The 14,181-nt window shown below is 29.9% G+C and overlaps 1 long non-coding RNA gene across 2 annotated transcripts; it reads left to right on the top strand.

The window, feature by feature from the left end:
- Nucleotides 1–402: 402 nt before the first annotated feature.
- Nucleotides 403–3,909, top strand: LOC107471161 (uncharacterized). Of its 2 annotated transcripts, none has more exons than XR_008004547.1 (6): nt 403–805; nt 1,323–1,463; nt 2,134–2,281; nt 2,439–2,541; nt 2,921–3,032; nt 3,540–3,909. It is a non-coding gene; the product is annotated as an uncharacterized LOC107471161 (long non-coding RNA). The 2 variants fall into 2 exon arrangements; XR_008004548.1 differs by having other exon boundaries at nt 2,433–2,541.
- The last annotated feature ends 10,272 nt before the right edge of the window (nt 3,910–14,181 follow it).

The raw sequence follows: 14,181 nt of genomic DNA, 5'->3' as shown, positions 1-14,181 counted from the left end.
CGGTGGTCCCCCTCCTCTCCCCCTGCTTTCTCTCTCCACCCCCTTCTCGTATCCCTTTCTTTCTTCTTCTTTTTATTTATTTTATATTTATTTTATTTTATTTTATTAAAATAGGAGTAGTTTAGGAATTAAATTAAAAAATTTATTAAAAAGAACGATTTTAATAAGAAAAAAAACGTTAAGAATGATTCTAAATCGAAAATGACACTACAAGAGAGGCGGTAGATAGCAGCGGCCATTTAGCGGTGGTTGGTCGAGCCGCTGCTATCTCCTAATTTTGTGGCAGCTGTAGCGGCAAATCTAGTGAACGCTGGCAATCTATTTGAAATACCCCCTGCCGCTCTGTCCCTCAGTCTACACCCCCTGCCGCTCTGTCTCTCAGTCTCGTTATTTTTTCTTTCTCAAGACAAACCAAACTTAACCCTAACCCATCTCTCAACCTCAAACCTTCAGATCCTACCAAACTCAGGTTTTCCGTCAAAACCACAAAACCACCACCGTCATCTTCTTCTTCTTCTTCGACCTTCGCCGAACAACCATCGCAAAAACCATTTCTCTCTTTCTTTTCCTCTGTCTTTTGCCTTCTCTGTCTCGCCGCCAGCTACCATCCAGTGCCACCGCGACCATCTTCTTCCCCTCCTCACAACCTTGCACTGTGGCTCTCTAGCTCGCCCCTGCCTCCCTCATTCCCAGTCACAGAATCAGAATATAGCCACTCTAGTTCCAGCGAGTTCAGACGCAGCAGCGGCTGGTCACTGCCACTACACCCCTCTCTCCTGAGTTCTTGCTCTATTCTTCGACTCAGGTTCTCAGATCACCTTTTCTTCTCTATTTTAGTTAATTTATGATTATTTATATGTTGATTCTATTGTTAATTTGATTTGGTTAGGATTATTTGCCGCTGTTAGTTGAGTTTAGGTTAGAATTAGGATTTTCTGATTAGAATTAGTGTTAGCTTATATATAGTTAAACATGCTGTTAAGAGCTTCTTGAGTTTGAATTTCAATTTGTTTGGATTGATTGACTGATATTTTGCCGAGTCACTGCGAAATGCTGCTAATTTTTCATGTCATTAGTGTTGAATTTTGATTTGGTGTTGCAAAGAATGCTTGTTAGTGCTATTTTGTGTTATTTATGCTTTTGCATGCCAAGTGTTTGACAATATGCCAAGTGTTTTGAATATGTTTCACCATGCTGATCCGAAAAATTTTGACAATGTTGTGCTACATTTTGTATGAGAATTATCATTTTTTTTGGTTGAAGGGGAAAAGTAGGATATGTGATTTATTATTTGCTGTTTATGCTTCATTTTGGTGTTTTAGAGCTATGATGATAAAGGGTCTGTCATAGATGTTGTTGTTTGGCATGATAGAGAGGTCTAGAAGGTTGCTCTTGACACAAAGTATTGAGGATGATCCAGAATGTGGGAAGCTTGCTAACTTTGTACCCTTAACTAATTACAGGTACATTTGGTTGCTTGTGTTTTCTTTACTTTCCATTCAAATTTTTTCTGAGCATCACTCTTCTCTGCATGCTTCTATTTGGATTAAGTTAAAGGGTACTTCATTTTGACCCTGTATCTATATATGCTATACCTGCATGTAAATGGGCGTTGAATTCTTTGGATATGAATGACTTAGTTAGCATTTAATTGGTTCAACTGTATGGACACTTGAAATATATTAAAAATATATATGATTTTTTTCCTACCCAATTGCATAGGCAGTCAAATAATGCACACTTAGAAAATAATTTCTTTTTGATTCAGTGGTTTATTCTTTTTAAATGACTTGCATAATACATATTAGTGTTTTACATGTAGAAGATCAAAGTTTGTGAAATTGAGAGATTGTCAATAGACTAAAATGTATTCATAGCTTCTCCTAACCTGATCAAGCATGGTGGGGCTACAAATTTAATATAGTTTAAGGTATCAAGCCTATGAACTCCAAGGGAGAAGCTTACCAAATAATGCTGTCAACTTTTTTCCTGCATGATAATGATGATGATTATTGCTATTTTTATTTTTGTATGAAAATAAGCAGGAAGAATTTTGTTCTTTATGATGGAAATAATTGTCAAGGTTTGAGTTGATATTAAATGAAGTTTCGTAGTTGACTGATCTATAAATAGGTTATTGTTTTCCATGGAGATTGTGACAACTGCAGCTGAACTTGGGATAAAGTTAAACACTACCATAGTTGAAGAATCTGAACAAATGAAAACAAAACTGGTTTACAACCCAGAGCTGAATTTTTTGTGGACCAGGACATGGAATTAGGTATCATTTAATCTTCAAAAATAGTTATTAATTTATTTCCATATGACAGTTTTATTAGTGTAAAACTTCAGGTCACTTTAACAAGCTAATTAATTGACATTTTAATCTTTTTTAATTTTTATTTATTACCCAAAAATCTAAACTTTTTTAGCATTAGGAGCCTTGGGGAAGACAATTCAACTAGCATAATGAAGAAAGTGATTTTAGATACAGCAATTATTAAGGATACTACTAATGGTGTCAGGATTAAGACTTAGCAGGTACACCTCCTAATTGATACTTTACTTTTTTATTGTCTTTTAATGGTAAAAATTTTAGAAGGTATTAATTCATTGCATATAGTTAAAAATTGAAAGTTTTAGTTTTTAATTAATATTTTTTACTATTAAAGTCTTAAACTAACAACTTAATTTGATTAGCAAAATGAAATGCCATTAAATAATCAATAGCTACTAAAAGGAGAGATGCGGATATAGTATTATTATTCCAAAGGGAGTGCAATGAAACTTCTGTCTCTTTTGCCTCTCTTCAATTATTCTAGTATCACAAAAATAGTGTGTTTGAAACTACACTAATACTGCCCCTTTAGTACTTTGTATAAATTTTAAAATTTTAACAATCTAATTTGTTCTGTTACAGGTATATCTCTATTGCCGAAATTATAGATCTCTCATCATTAGTTTCTAAGTCTCTTGTCCAAGTGATAGAAATACAGAATGTATAAGAAGAATTTTCAATTGAGGAATAAAAGGTAATAATTCTTTTTAGTATATCCCTATTAGTATATCCATGTTCTTCTTCAAAGAGGAGCAAAGATGCAGAGTTCCATAATTTATTTGAATTGTTTTTCTTTTCTCTTTTTTGAAAATTGTTCTATCTTTGGAGGTTTTAATTGATTGTGTAGTTTAAATGCTAAATGTGCTTGTTTATGTCCATTTTAGCTGTTTATGTCTATTTTCAACATGCCCATTAACCATACTGAATTATATTTTGATGCTTTAAGTTGTTTTGTACAATAAGAAAAAGAAAAAGAAACAAGTGTTGAGAGATGTTGAGAAACTATGTCTTTTCCTAAGATGAAATATTTCTTGTGTTTGTTGTTGTCTTTGAAAATCTTTTGGGTTGAGACTCATGTCATGTCTTTGTATATACTGATTCTCAAGATGGTAATGTGCTACAAGATTCTCTATCTTATGTATATTTGGGAGTTCCTTGTTTCACTTATTCGTTCAATAAGTTATTTTTTATTTGTTTTCAGGTTTGGCGGTGGTTCCAGAAATTATGTGAAGAGATGAGTCATCACCCATGATGATCTTATTGGTCATTATATCAAGTAAATTTTCTGTACTTTTTGATCAATTGAACCATGTTTCATTCTTACATTATTAAGTAGTAGTGCGTTGTTTGTTAAGTTTTAATTTAATTTATATATTATATTTTTTCTAAGATAGAGCAGTATTTTACCCTTAGAAAGGATATACACCAGACTAGAGATCTTGTGGAGATCACTTAGGTTATTTTGGGCTACTCTTGTTATTGAATCTTCAGGAGTTTTCATAAAAGTAGAGAAGGTTTCATCACATTTAAAGGTTAATATTTTTACTTACCTTTGTATTTCACTTTGCTAGCTTGAAATATTTATAGTTTGACTTTATTTTATTATTCTGTAGGCTAGTGCCAAGAAAATAAAATAATGTCAGCTCTATTTTTAATGATACACCAATGTTTATATGTCAGAAATGAATGAGAATATTGAGAAGATATACAATCCAAATGCAGATATAGTTTTTATTGCAAGTTGTATTACAAGTTTTGTATGGATTTTTATAATAAAGAAAAATGGAACAAACCACTGCTGGTCGTATTTTTTTTTAAATTCATGCATGAAACCGCTGCAGTTTTTTTTTTTTTAAACCCACATCAAAATTGCGGCGGTTTTTAACTGCCACAATTTCTTTTTAAAACCTGTTTTCTAAATAGCGGCGGTTTTAAGACTGACGCAAATAACTTCTTTCATTTAGCGGCGGTTATGCCAGCGGTTGCTGGAAACCGCCGCAAAATGCATTCCCCGCACCCTTATGGACAGCGGTCCCTAATTCGCTGGCATGCTGTTTTGCGGCGGTTTCAAACCGCCACAATTTGGCAAAAAAACCGCCGCAAAGCTCCGTTTCTCTTGTAGTGTGAGATTATGGACGGTTTCGATTCTGGCTGAAAACCTTTGAGACTAAAACCATATTTAACCCTTTACTTAATAATATAATTTAATTAAATTTAAGCATGAGTTATTAACTAATTTAATGCATAAGAAAATATATTATTGAATTAAGAATAACAAATAAAAAAGATAATTTATAATAAACTAACACGGCAGATAAAAATGACTTCATATATACCTAATCAAATTTTAATATTTTATTCTTTCAACAAATTTCATCCAAGTAAATACTAATAAATATCTAATTTACATATAAGGTGGTATTAACTAAAAACTAAATAAATTAAAAATATATTAACTAATTAACTATTAAAAATAATAGATACACAAATTGGCTTCAAAATCTAATGCTCCAACCACATGCCAAGTTGCATTCAATTTGTTAATATTTTATGATTGGACGTAATTCTCGTATCTAACTATTTATGCTTTTAAAATTATCCAAAACCCAAAAAATTTAGAATGAAGCCAAAGATCTCGGCTAAACGCTTTTACGCTTTATATAACATTTGGCAAGCATTTCAAGTACTATATCCGCTTTTCTGATATACACGTATCTCGAATACACAACATTTAATTACCACATTTTGATCGTATTCTGATAGCACCCGAGTTGTGATTTAACGCGTTGTTTCATATTCGGTATAGTATTCTCACTTACAAATGTGTGTTTAACTTGATTTAGGGTACTATATCAGATATACAAGCTGTTTTGGATAAACTATATACACCTCATATTACACATTTTTGTTAATATTATATTTAAATAATTTAAATAAAAAAATCTATGATAGATCATATATTTTTATCTTGTGATTTTTAAGATACAATAAGTACCAAAATTGATTGAAGCAGAAATCCTTGCTCTTGAAAGCATTGTATATCATGTTGGAAACTGGAAACAATCACCTTAATCAATTTGAAGGATTCACTTCCAAGTTCCAACGCTTTATCGGTGTCATTAAAACAAGAGTAAAAAAACTCATGAATTGTGATCTGGCCATATGGGAGCTAAAGTGTACTTAAATCATGTACCTTAACCTTGTGAAAATTTTTCGATATTTTAAATTTAAGTGTAACAAATAAAGTAAGGAGTTTATAGTATTAGATCTTCTTCATTTTTTTAATTATTTTGTTAAGTGTGCTTTTTTATTATTTAATATTTTTTTATATATTTTTAAAATATATAATAAAAGATCATATTTAATACTATTACTATTCTCCAACACTTATAACAGATATTGAGAGATTATATTTTACAACAATAATTTAAAAAAAATAAGAGTATCAATTTCCATTTGAATGTGGCCAGAGTTTGCAAAAATTTTACACTATTTGGCTTGACTATTATGAAGAGAGTGGATAATAATCTTGTTGAAAAAGTTTTTTTAAGAGTAAAATTGGCTAAAAATGAAAAAAAAAATCACTAAATTTATAGAACATATGACATTTTTTTGTAATTTTTTTATTATAAAAAATTATTTTTCATTGAAAAATATAATACACCACAGTCTAGGGGGTATTTGGAGAGATCTTTGATTGTAATATTTTTGTATATAAACCATATTTATCTTTTTTTTACTGCTCATTAATAACCCTAGTTACATATAAACTGCAGTACATACATCTTTCTATTTGAATAAAATAATGAAATCTGTCTTTGAAATATTATGGGATATAGCCCGACTTGGAATCATGATTATTAACATTGACACATTGGTTTTAACATTCAGACTCTCTTTTAAATTTTAATCATTTGACTCATTCACGCTTATTACTTATTAGTTATCATCATTTTTGGTCAGCTTAATTCACATAGCATTGCAATCTATGTTATCTTTAATTTGATTAATTGTTTTTTCATTTGATAATGTCTTTCTCACACACACTATATATATTATTTATTTTAATAATGTCATTTTTAATAATTTAGCTAAAAAGGGCATGTTCTAATGAATTTCATTTGCCGGTAGGTAATGGTCGTGCTCGGAAATACTAAGGGAACATTTTGGACTGAGTTATTAACTAGCTAGTAAGCACGAGTGCAAGAGATGGATGATGTGTTTTTGTTCGATTATTTAGAACATTTGGATAAAAAAGAATAGAAAGATTTCTTAGAATAAAAAAAAGTGTTAATGAAATTATTCACCTATACTTTAATTATAAAGAATAGTTAGGTGTGGATTTTTTTTGTTGTTGATGACAATGCCAAAAATGTCAAAGGAATATCTATTAGTATTTTGTACGTTAGTTGATTCCGTTATTTGTTTATTTTTGTTTAGGTTGGTTCTGTTTGTTGTCTTTTAATGCTCCCCTTATTGTGTTGAGCTTTTCCTCTCAAAAAAAAAAAGAATATCAGATAGCATTTACTTTGGTAAGTTCTAAATGGAGTTAATTTTATGAAGTACAGATATTTCGTTGAGTTGCCGTGTTCGCGTGTCAGACACATTTTAGACACGACACTCGTCTGACACGCGTGTCTGCCGTGTCCAACCGTGTCGTAATAAAAAAAATAAAAAAATTTTTTCTGGACACATTTGGACACACCTAAATACCATCACGTGTCCGCATGTCCAGCCTTATTCTTAATATATATCGTTGAAATGAGTTTAGAAATAATATATATTATTATTTATTAAAAACAAAAAATATTTTAGATATTTTTATATAGTTAAAAAAAGACATTAAAAACAGTTAAAAAATTATTTTATATTTTAACAGCAATAAAATATAAAAAATTCATTGTAATTTATCTAAAAGATACTTTATATTCTATATATATGCCGTGTCTCCCTGTCTTATAAAATTTTAAAATTCGTGTGTCCGCGTGTCCCGTGTCGTGTCATGTCCCGTATCCATGTCAGTGTTCGTGCATCATAGTAATTATCACATATTTGTCAATAGGATATTCTTAAGAAGAATATGAACATAGAATTTTTTTTGACTTGCGACTATTATAGTAATTAATAATAATATATTTTATACTTTAATTTTAGACACCTAATACCTTAGGGTGCTAGTTAAATAAATATTTAATACGATTTAAATACTCGTAGAATTAATTATTAATCAATAAAAAATTGTCAATTTTTGATAAAAAAATTGAGCTCTATGATTATAATATCTGAAATAAATAAAATTTTGATAAAAGAATTTAAATGAATAAAGAAATAAGGCATTTACTATTAGAGCATTGTTAATATAAATATACTCCTCGTATAAATATACAGAATATAAGTGTTATTAAAAAAATGAAAGATAGACATTTATTATTTTAAAAAATCAATTTTTTTATAATTCATATATGTAAAACATTTACATAATAAATAAATACTTTTAAAAATAAAATAGACTGTAGATAGATTGCCCTTTATTATTGATGACATGTGCGCATGCTACAATACATGCATACTTTGAAGCAGTTGTTGATATAGACAAGGCCTCATCTTGTATGATATATGAGAGGTGGGTCACTTTGGGGCTGAGATGATTATATATAATGATTAATTCTATCAAATCAGTCTTCAGTGGTCTTTGCGGTGAAGATGATGTGAAGGTTGTAAATAAATCATCATGCTTGGGTTGACTAAAATGACCCATGCATAATAGGGGAGGATCCAACTAAAATTTTTGTTAATAAAGTGTTGTAAAGCTAAAATTTTTGGTTAATAAAGTGTAAAGCTAATAAAAAATAAAATATTTAAAATTTATTAAATATTATTTATTTACTTTTTTATTAAGTTATGCACAACATTAAAATTCACTAAGGCTAGAAATAGGACAAGACATTGAGAATATGATAGAACAAAATATTGATGAACAGAGATATAAAATTTTGTATTCTTGTATTTTGTTTGACGATAAACTAGAACAAATTATGAAAATTTAATTTATTCTTTTTTTTCATTCAAAAAATTTGAGATGAAAAATATAATTATAAAAAATTAACCAGAATAATAAAAATAAAAATAAAAAATAAGTTGTATCTCTTGTTAGTGTCTCTGTGTCCTTCCTATCAGGATAGACACAAAATACACTAATTTAGTATCTCTAAACACATTATCTCTGTCTATATATCCTCTACTAAATATGATTTTCTGTCTCTATCTCCTATCTCTGTACAGCCTAACAAAATTTTATGGAACTGTACTAACGCAATTTAGATACACTAGTAACACAATATCATATAATAAACACTTCTAATAGTTGATATTTGTATAAAAATATAGTTATTATTAATAACTAAGTATATTTTAAATTAACAAAATAAAAAATACATCGTATTTCTTATTAAAACTATTAATATTAAAATAATATCTATTATAAAAATGTAAATGTAACAAAATTGAAATATATTTAAATAGGTCATCAAATTAAATCGGTATACTATTGTGAATTAGTACCAAAAGATATTTTGTTAAATTAATGATTGATATATATTATTTTAAGTATATAACAATAACATTATAATTATTAGCTAGCAATATAATATTGCCATTCCTTCATAATATACTTTGAAATAAGGACAATGACGAGATATACAAATATATTAATTATAATAATTTTTTATATTTTTTATATTAAAAAACAAATTAATGTTATTAAATATTTTAATGTCTTTTTCAATTGTATTAAGTATTTAAAATAATATTTTGTTTTAATAAACAATAATATATTTTATTTTAAAATTTATTTTAAAAATATATATTAAAAATAGATCGAACATATTGATATGTGATTAGAGATGGACATACGAAAATGAGGGAAGGTTTCAGTCTCTTTAATTTTTTTAATAATAATAATAATGTATTAAGTATGATTTAATTTTTTAAAAAATATATTTAATATTTAGTCTAGTAAAAATAACATCCATTATGTAAGGTAACAAAATATATATATATGAGTAAAATAATCATAAGATACCAGCCACAGAATTTTAAAAGTAAACAGTTTATACAGAATATCACTTTTAAAGTAAGCCTCTAAAGCAAAAGTAAATACAAAAGTGAGAGTACTAATCAAAATAACCAAAATGACAATAAAATAGAATAAGATCCTCCACTCTGCTACCATCAAGCAACTCACTGAGGTGGGTTGCGACCTGCATTTGAAAAATAACAGCAACGTATGGAATGAGAATCGGGGGTTTTCAATATGGTAACAGTACCCAGTAATGTAAGATATAAGACACCGGGACGCCAGAGGCAATCCTAGAGCTTTATACCACACAAATAGTCAAGCTTAACGAAAATAAATAACTTAAATCGTAAATAATAAATAAGGTATCTAATCTTAGGAGATTTCTAACTACAACTAGTCACTACTGTCCCACAGCCTTCACCAACTTATCTTCCGTGCGATCCCATCGTCACCGCCTACCTAACCTCCTCAGCACCAGACAAACACAGATAATGCAAGTAAGGAAAACACAAGTAGTATTCATATATATAACAAGTAATTCAAGAAGCAAGTTGGCATATTATACAATTAGACAAACTCAAGTAATAAAAGCAAGCAAGCATATAGAAGATGCATATGATGAATGTCTGTCCTATTGGCTGTGATATCACATGTCGGTTATAGTGCCAAACCCGACTCAAAATTCGATCGGCAACTCCCGAATTAGTCTCTCTGTTGCGCATACTCAGGAGAAAAAATTCCGAGGGATGAGTGCCCTACCACCTTCCTCTAGATGCCGAATGATTCCGAGGGATAGTGCCCTACCACCTTGCAACCAGAGAGAAAACGCATGCTCAGGAGGAATAATTCCAAGGGATGAGTGCCCAACCACCTTCTCCTTTCAGAGGAAAATATTCCGAGGGAGAGTGCCTTACCACCTTCCTCTTAAGCAACAAATATGAGTGAGAAGCCCAACTTTCAGCCTCACATCCGAACATAGGTGGGAGACTGCCACAACCCCTACGACGGAGAACAATGCATATCATAATCACAATCTCACTCTCAGAGATTACTGCTCATAGCATAAGTTCGTTTATGTCCATCTCATAATCCACAGTCATTCATCCTCAATGTTTCAAGTTCATCGTCAAATCCTCAACGCCACAATTTTATGATACCAATCGTCTTTACAGCACTCTACCACTTCACTCATCTAAATCATACTCAGTACTTCAGAAACCTAAGTCTTCGTCTTCTAAACTTTTGCAAGAAATATATAGTTAAACTCACTTATATTATTCTCTACATTTAACGTCCAAAAACAAGCCAAAAAATCTTAAATAGGTGTCACAGAAGTTTACAAACATGTTGGAAAGGTGAAGTCATTAAATGATTTTAGTTGAAAAATAGGGTATGTGTGTACGCACAAGTGTGTGCGTGTGCACGCCCAGAAAAGTTTTCAAATGTGTACGTACGCATAGAGGTGTGCATACGCACAGGTAGTAAAAATTTAAACTCTGTTCATCCGCACAAAACGTGTGAACACCCTCAATAGAGTACACCTTCCAACGTGTGTGTGCGCACAGGTTGCAAAATTTCGTTGGTTGTGTGTGCGTACAGGTCGTGCTAGCGCTCTCATCAACAAGCCTTCCCCTGTGTGTGCGTGCGTATACAAACCAGAAATCACAAATTCTGCAGTATGCATAGAATTCAGATTTTGACACCAAACTTTGAAAGATCATAATTTCCTCTACAAAAATTCATTTCTTGCAAACTTTATATCCATCTAAAGATTTTTCCATGAACTTTAATTTAAAATGAATTTCAACAAATTTTGAAAATTGAGACTAAAGTTATAATCCGTCAAAGTTCACCAGAAATCTGTTTTTACCAAAAATACTAAAAACTCAATTTTAACTAACCCTTAATTCAAAACCAAATCAAAACCGGCTCAATCATCATAAAACACTACCACACACAACATCTTACCATTTCATATCATTCTCCTCAATTTCACACCTAAATTACTCAACCATTACACCATATATCACTACTAATCCATAATTTCTAATTCAATCCTAAATCCACACTCATAATCATAATCAACCAACAATAAAAATCAATCCTTATCAATCCCAGTAATCATCACCAAACAATATCTGACATTAACCAAATCTATCATAAAACTCATCAACAATAATTCTCAACAATCATCATCAACCACAATAACCAACAATCAAAATCATCATCAACATCCATATTCAAATCTCAATACCCACCAACATAACTCATCAATAATCATCATCTAACAATATATATATATATATATCATCACATTCAAACTCATTCATCCTACATCCAAACCATCATCAAGCATACATTTACATACAATTAATCATACAATTACATCCTTCAACCTATCTTAAGGTCAACTAGTCTAAGTATCCAGTGATATTACATATTACATAGAGGAGACCAAAACCATATCTTGCCCGCTCCCCAAAATGTACACCGCACTAAGATGGGAGTCCAACCAGCTTTCAACTCACCAACAAGCCACCAAAACTCAAACTAACATCATATATATATCAAAATCAAAACCTAAGATACAGAAAATAACTAAACACAAGGGTTTAGTAAAATCTTACCTTACCCAATAAAATTAGTGGTAAATTTCAACAATTATCCACTACTATAGATCACCTAAACAAGTAAAACCACAAAATCTACTCAAAACTATAACTCCAAAAATGTAGAATTTTAGGGCTAGAAACTGGAGCTTGGGACGCAATTTTTTACCAAATCTTATTAGATAAAAATGAAGAGCTTGACAAGAGTTTCGCGTGGCTATGAATGGCTCGTCAATCGGATTTCTGTAACTCAAGTTATGGCTCCCGGAAAGTGAATGTAAATAGTAACATCACATCTTCTCCTCTCTTCTCTCAAACCGCGCCTCTCACTCTCTATGCATCAAATGTGCTGGAATGTTCATTAAATGAGCATATATATGTTGGGCCTTGGACCCGATTTGGGTCCGATCCAATCCGTTAGTGTTTTTGGTTCGTTTGGCCCACTTTGGGCTAAAACCTTTAAGATTAGTGTCCGATTTTCAATTCTAAATTATTTTTGTCCTTTCAAAACAACAAATCAATTTTCAAAATCTTATTTTTTAAAATAAGCGGTACTGGACAGATTAGAGCCGGTATTGCCGGCTTAAGCGCCAGTACACATTTTTTATAGAAACTTTTCGAAAAATATACATTTTCCAACTCAGAAAAATTCATTGAAATCAAATTTCACCTTTATATTTTCAAATTAAAACTTCTAAATTTTGAATCTATTCTGGACACTAAAATTATTCTATTAAAACAGTTTTACGTGAAAAACTCCGGTTCTTACAGTAATATAATATATAAAAATTTTTGAAAAAGATATTATTATTAATTTTTTAGTTAAATAAATTTTTTATATCCCATGTAAAGTGAATTCTTTTTCTTCTTATCGTTTTTCTTGATTCGTTTGGTATTAATTCTCTCTGTTTTAAATCTACAATTTAGAGATTTTTTTCAATTATGAATATTATGAAGAATAATTCAGAAATAAAATGGAAGATGAATTTCTTGTTAATTGTCTTTTAATTATATTGAGAAAAAATTGTTAAAAGATTTGACACAGATTCTATTATTGATAAATTTTATGATACAAATAATTGACTACTTCTTTAGTAAAAAATATACTTATATTTGTTATACTTTAAAATATATTTTTTATCAGTATATTTTTGTAATATGTTACATTATATAATTTTTTACATATTCTTTTTAATATTATATATATTATTGACTTTCTATAATAATATTTTTATATTTGTTTCTACATGTAATAGTATTTAAGTGTGTCAAAACGTATTCAAAAAATTATTTTTTTTTATTAATTTGTTAAACATAATTAGACACAAATGATACGCATATCAAACTATAAACTACGTAATAAAAGATTTGATGACGAATTTTCACTGTTTACCTAACTTTTAATTGCAATGTTCTTTTGAGGGGCTAATAAGATCATTGATACGTTATAATTAAGGACAAATTAATCCCTCTAGATATGATTACAGTTCGGAGACTCTAGGCATGCATGAAAGATAGCTGGCATGTAACAAAGTGAAACCATTATTATTGACCAAGTTAAAAGAGTAATAATGAGTAGTGATAATAATAATCTAGTGGGTATACGCACAACAATATGGTCAAAAAAGAGTTTTTGATCTTTCAAGTTGAAAGTGACGGTGAAAAAAAAAAATATCTATTAGCAAATTCAAAAGGAGAAGAGGATATATATGAGATTCAAATAACCTAGAAGGCCCACAAATTGATTATGATGAATGAATGGATTCTCGCCTTCGTTTAAAGCTCCTTTTCAATGGCGATCGAAAGTCAGCGTGACCATATAACAGTGACAATTATTACACAGCACTGGATTATATATATTGCTAACATCCACACCTTCACGTAGAGGCCAGCATGCAACACATTTTAATTTCTTTTGGATCAAAAGCTCCTTTCTTTAACCAAATATAATATTAGATAAATAATATTATAATTTTATTCTTTAAACATTTATTGCGATTTTAACCTTTTTATAATAATAATAATAATAATTAAAAATTTCAGAAGAACTTAGAGAAATGAAAGTTAAATTTATGACATTTTTTAACTTTGATTAAATTAAACTTAAACCCAGAACTTTTAAGTTTGCTTTTGGTTTGGTTTTCGCAGTGGATAAT

The sequence above is a fragment of the Arachis duranensis genome, chromosome 10 (assembly GCF_000817695.3).
Source record: "Arachis duranensis cultivar V14167 chromosome 10, aradu.V14167.gnm2.J7QH, whole genome shotgun sequence".
In the NCBI taxonomy this organism is placed as follows: Eukaryota; Viridiplantae; Streptophyta; class Magnoliopsida; order Fabales; family Fabaceae; genus Arachis; species Arachis duranensis.
The sequence above is the reverse complement of the archived record's forward strand: the minus strand, read 5'-3'. Positions and strand labels throughout refer to the sequence as shown.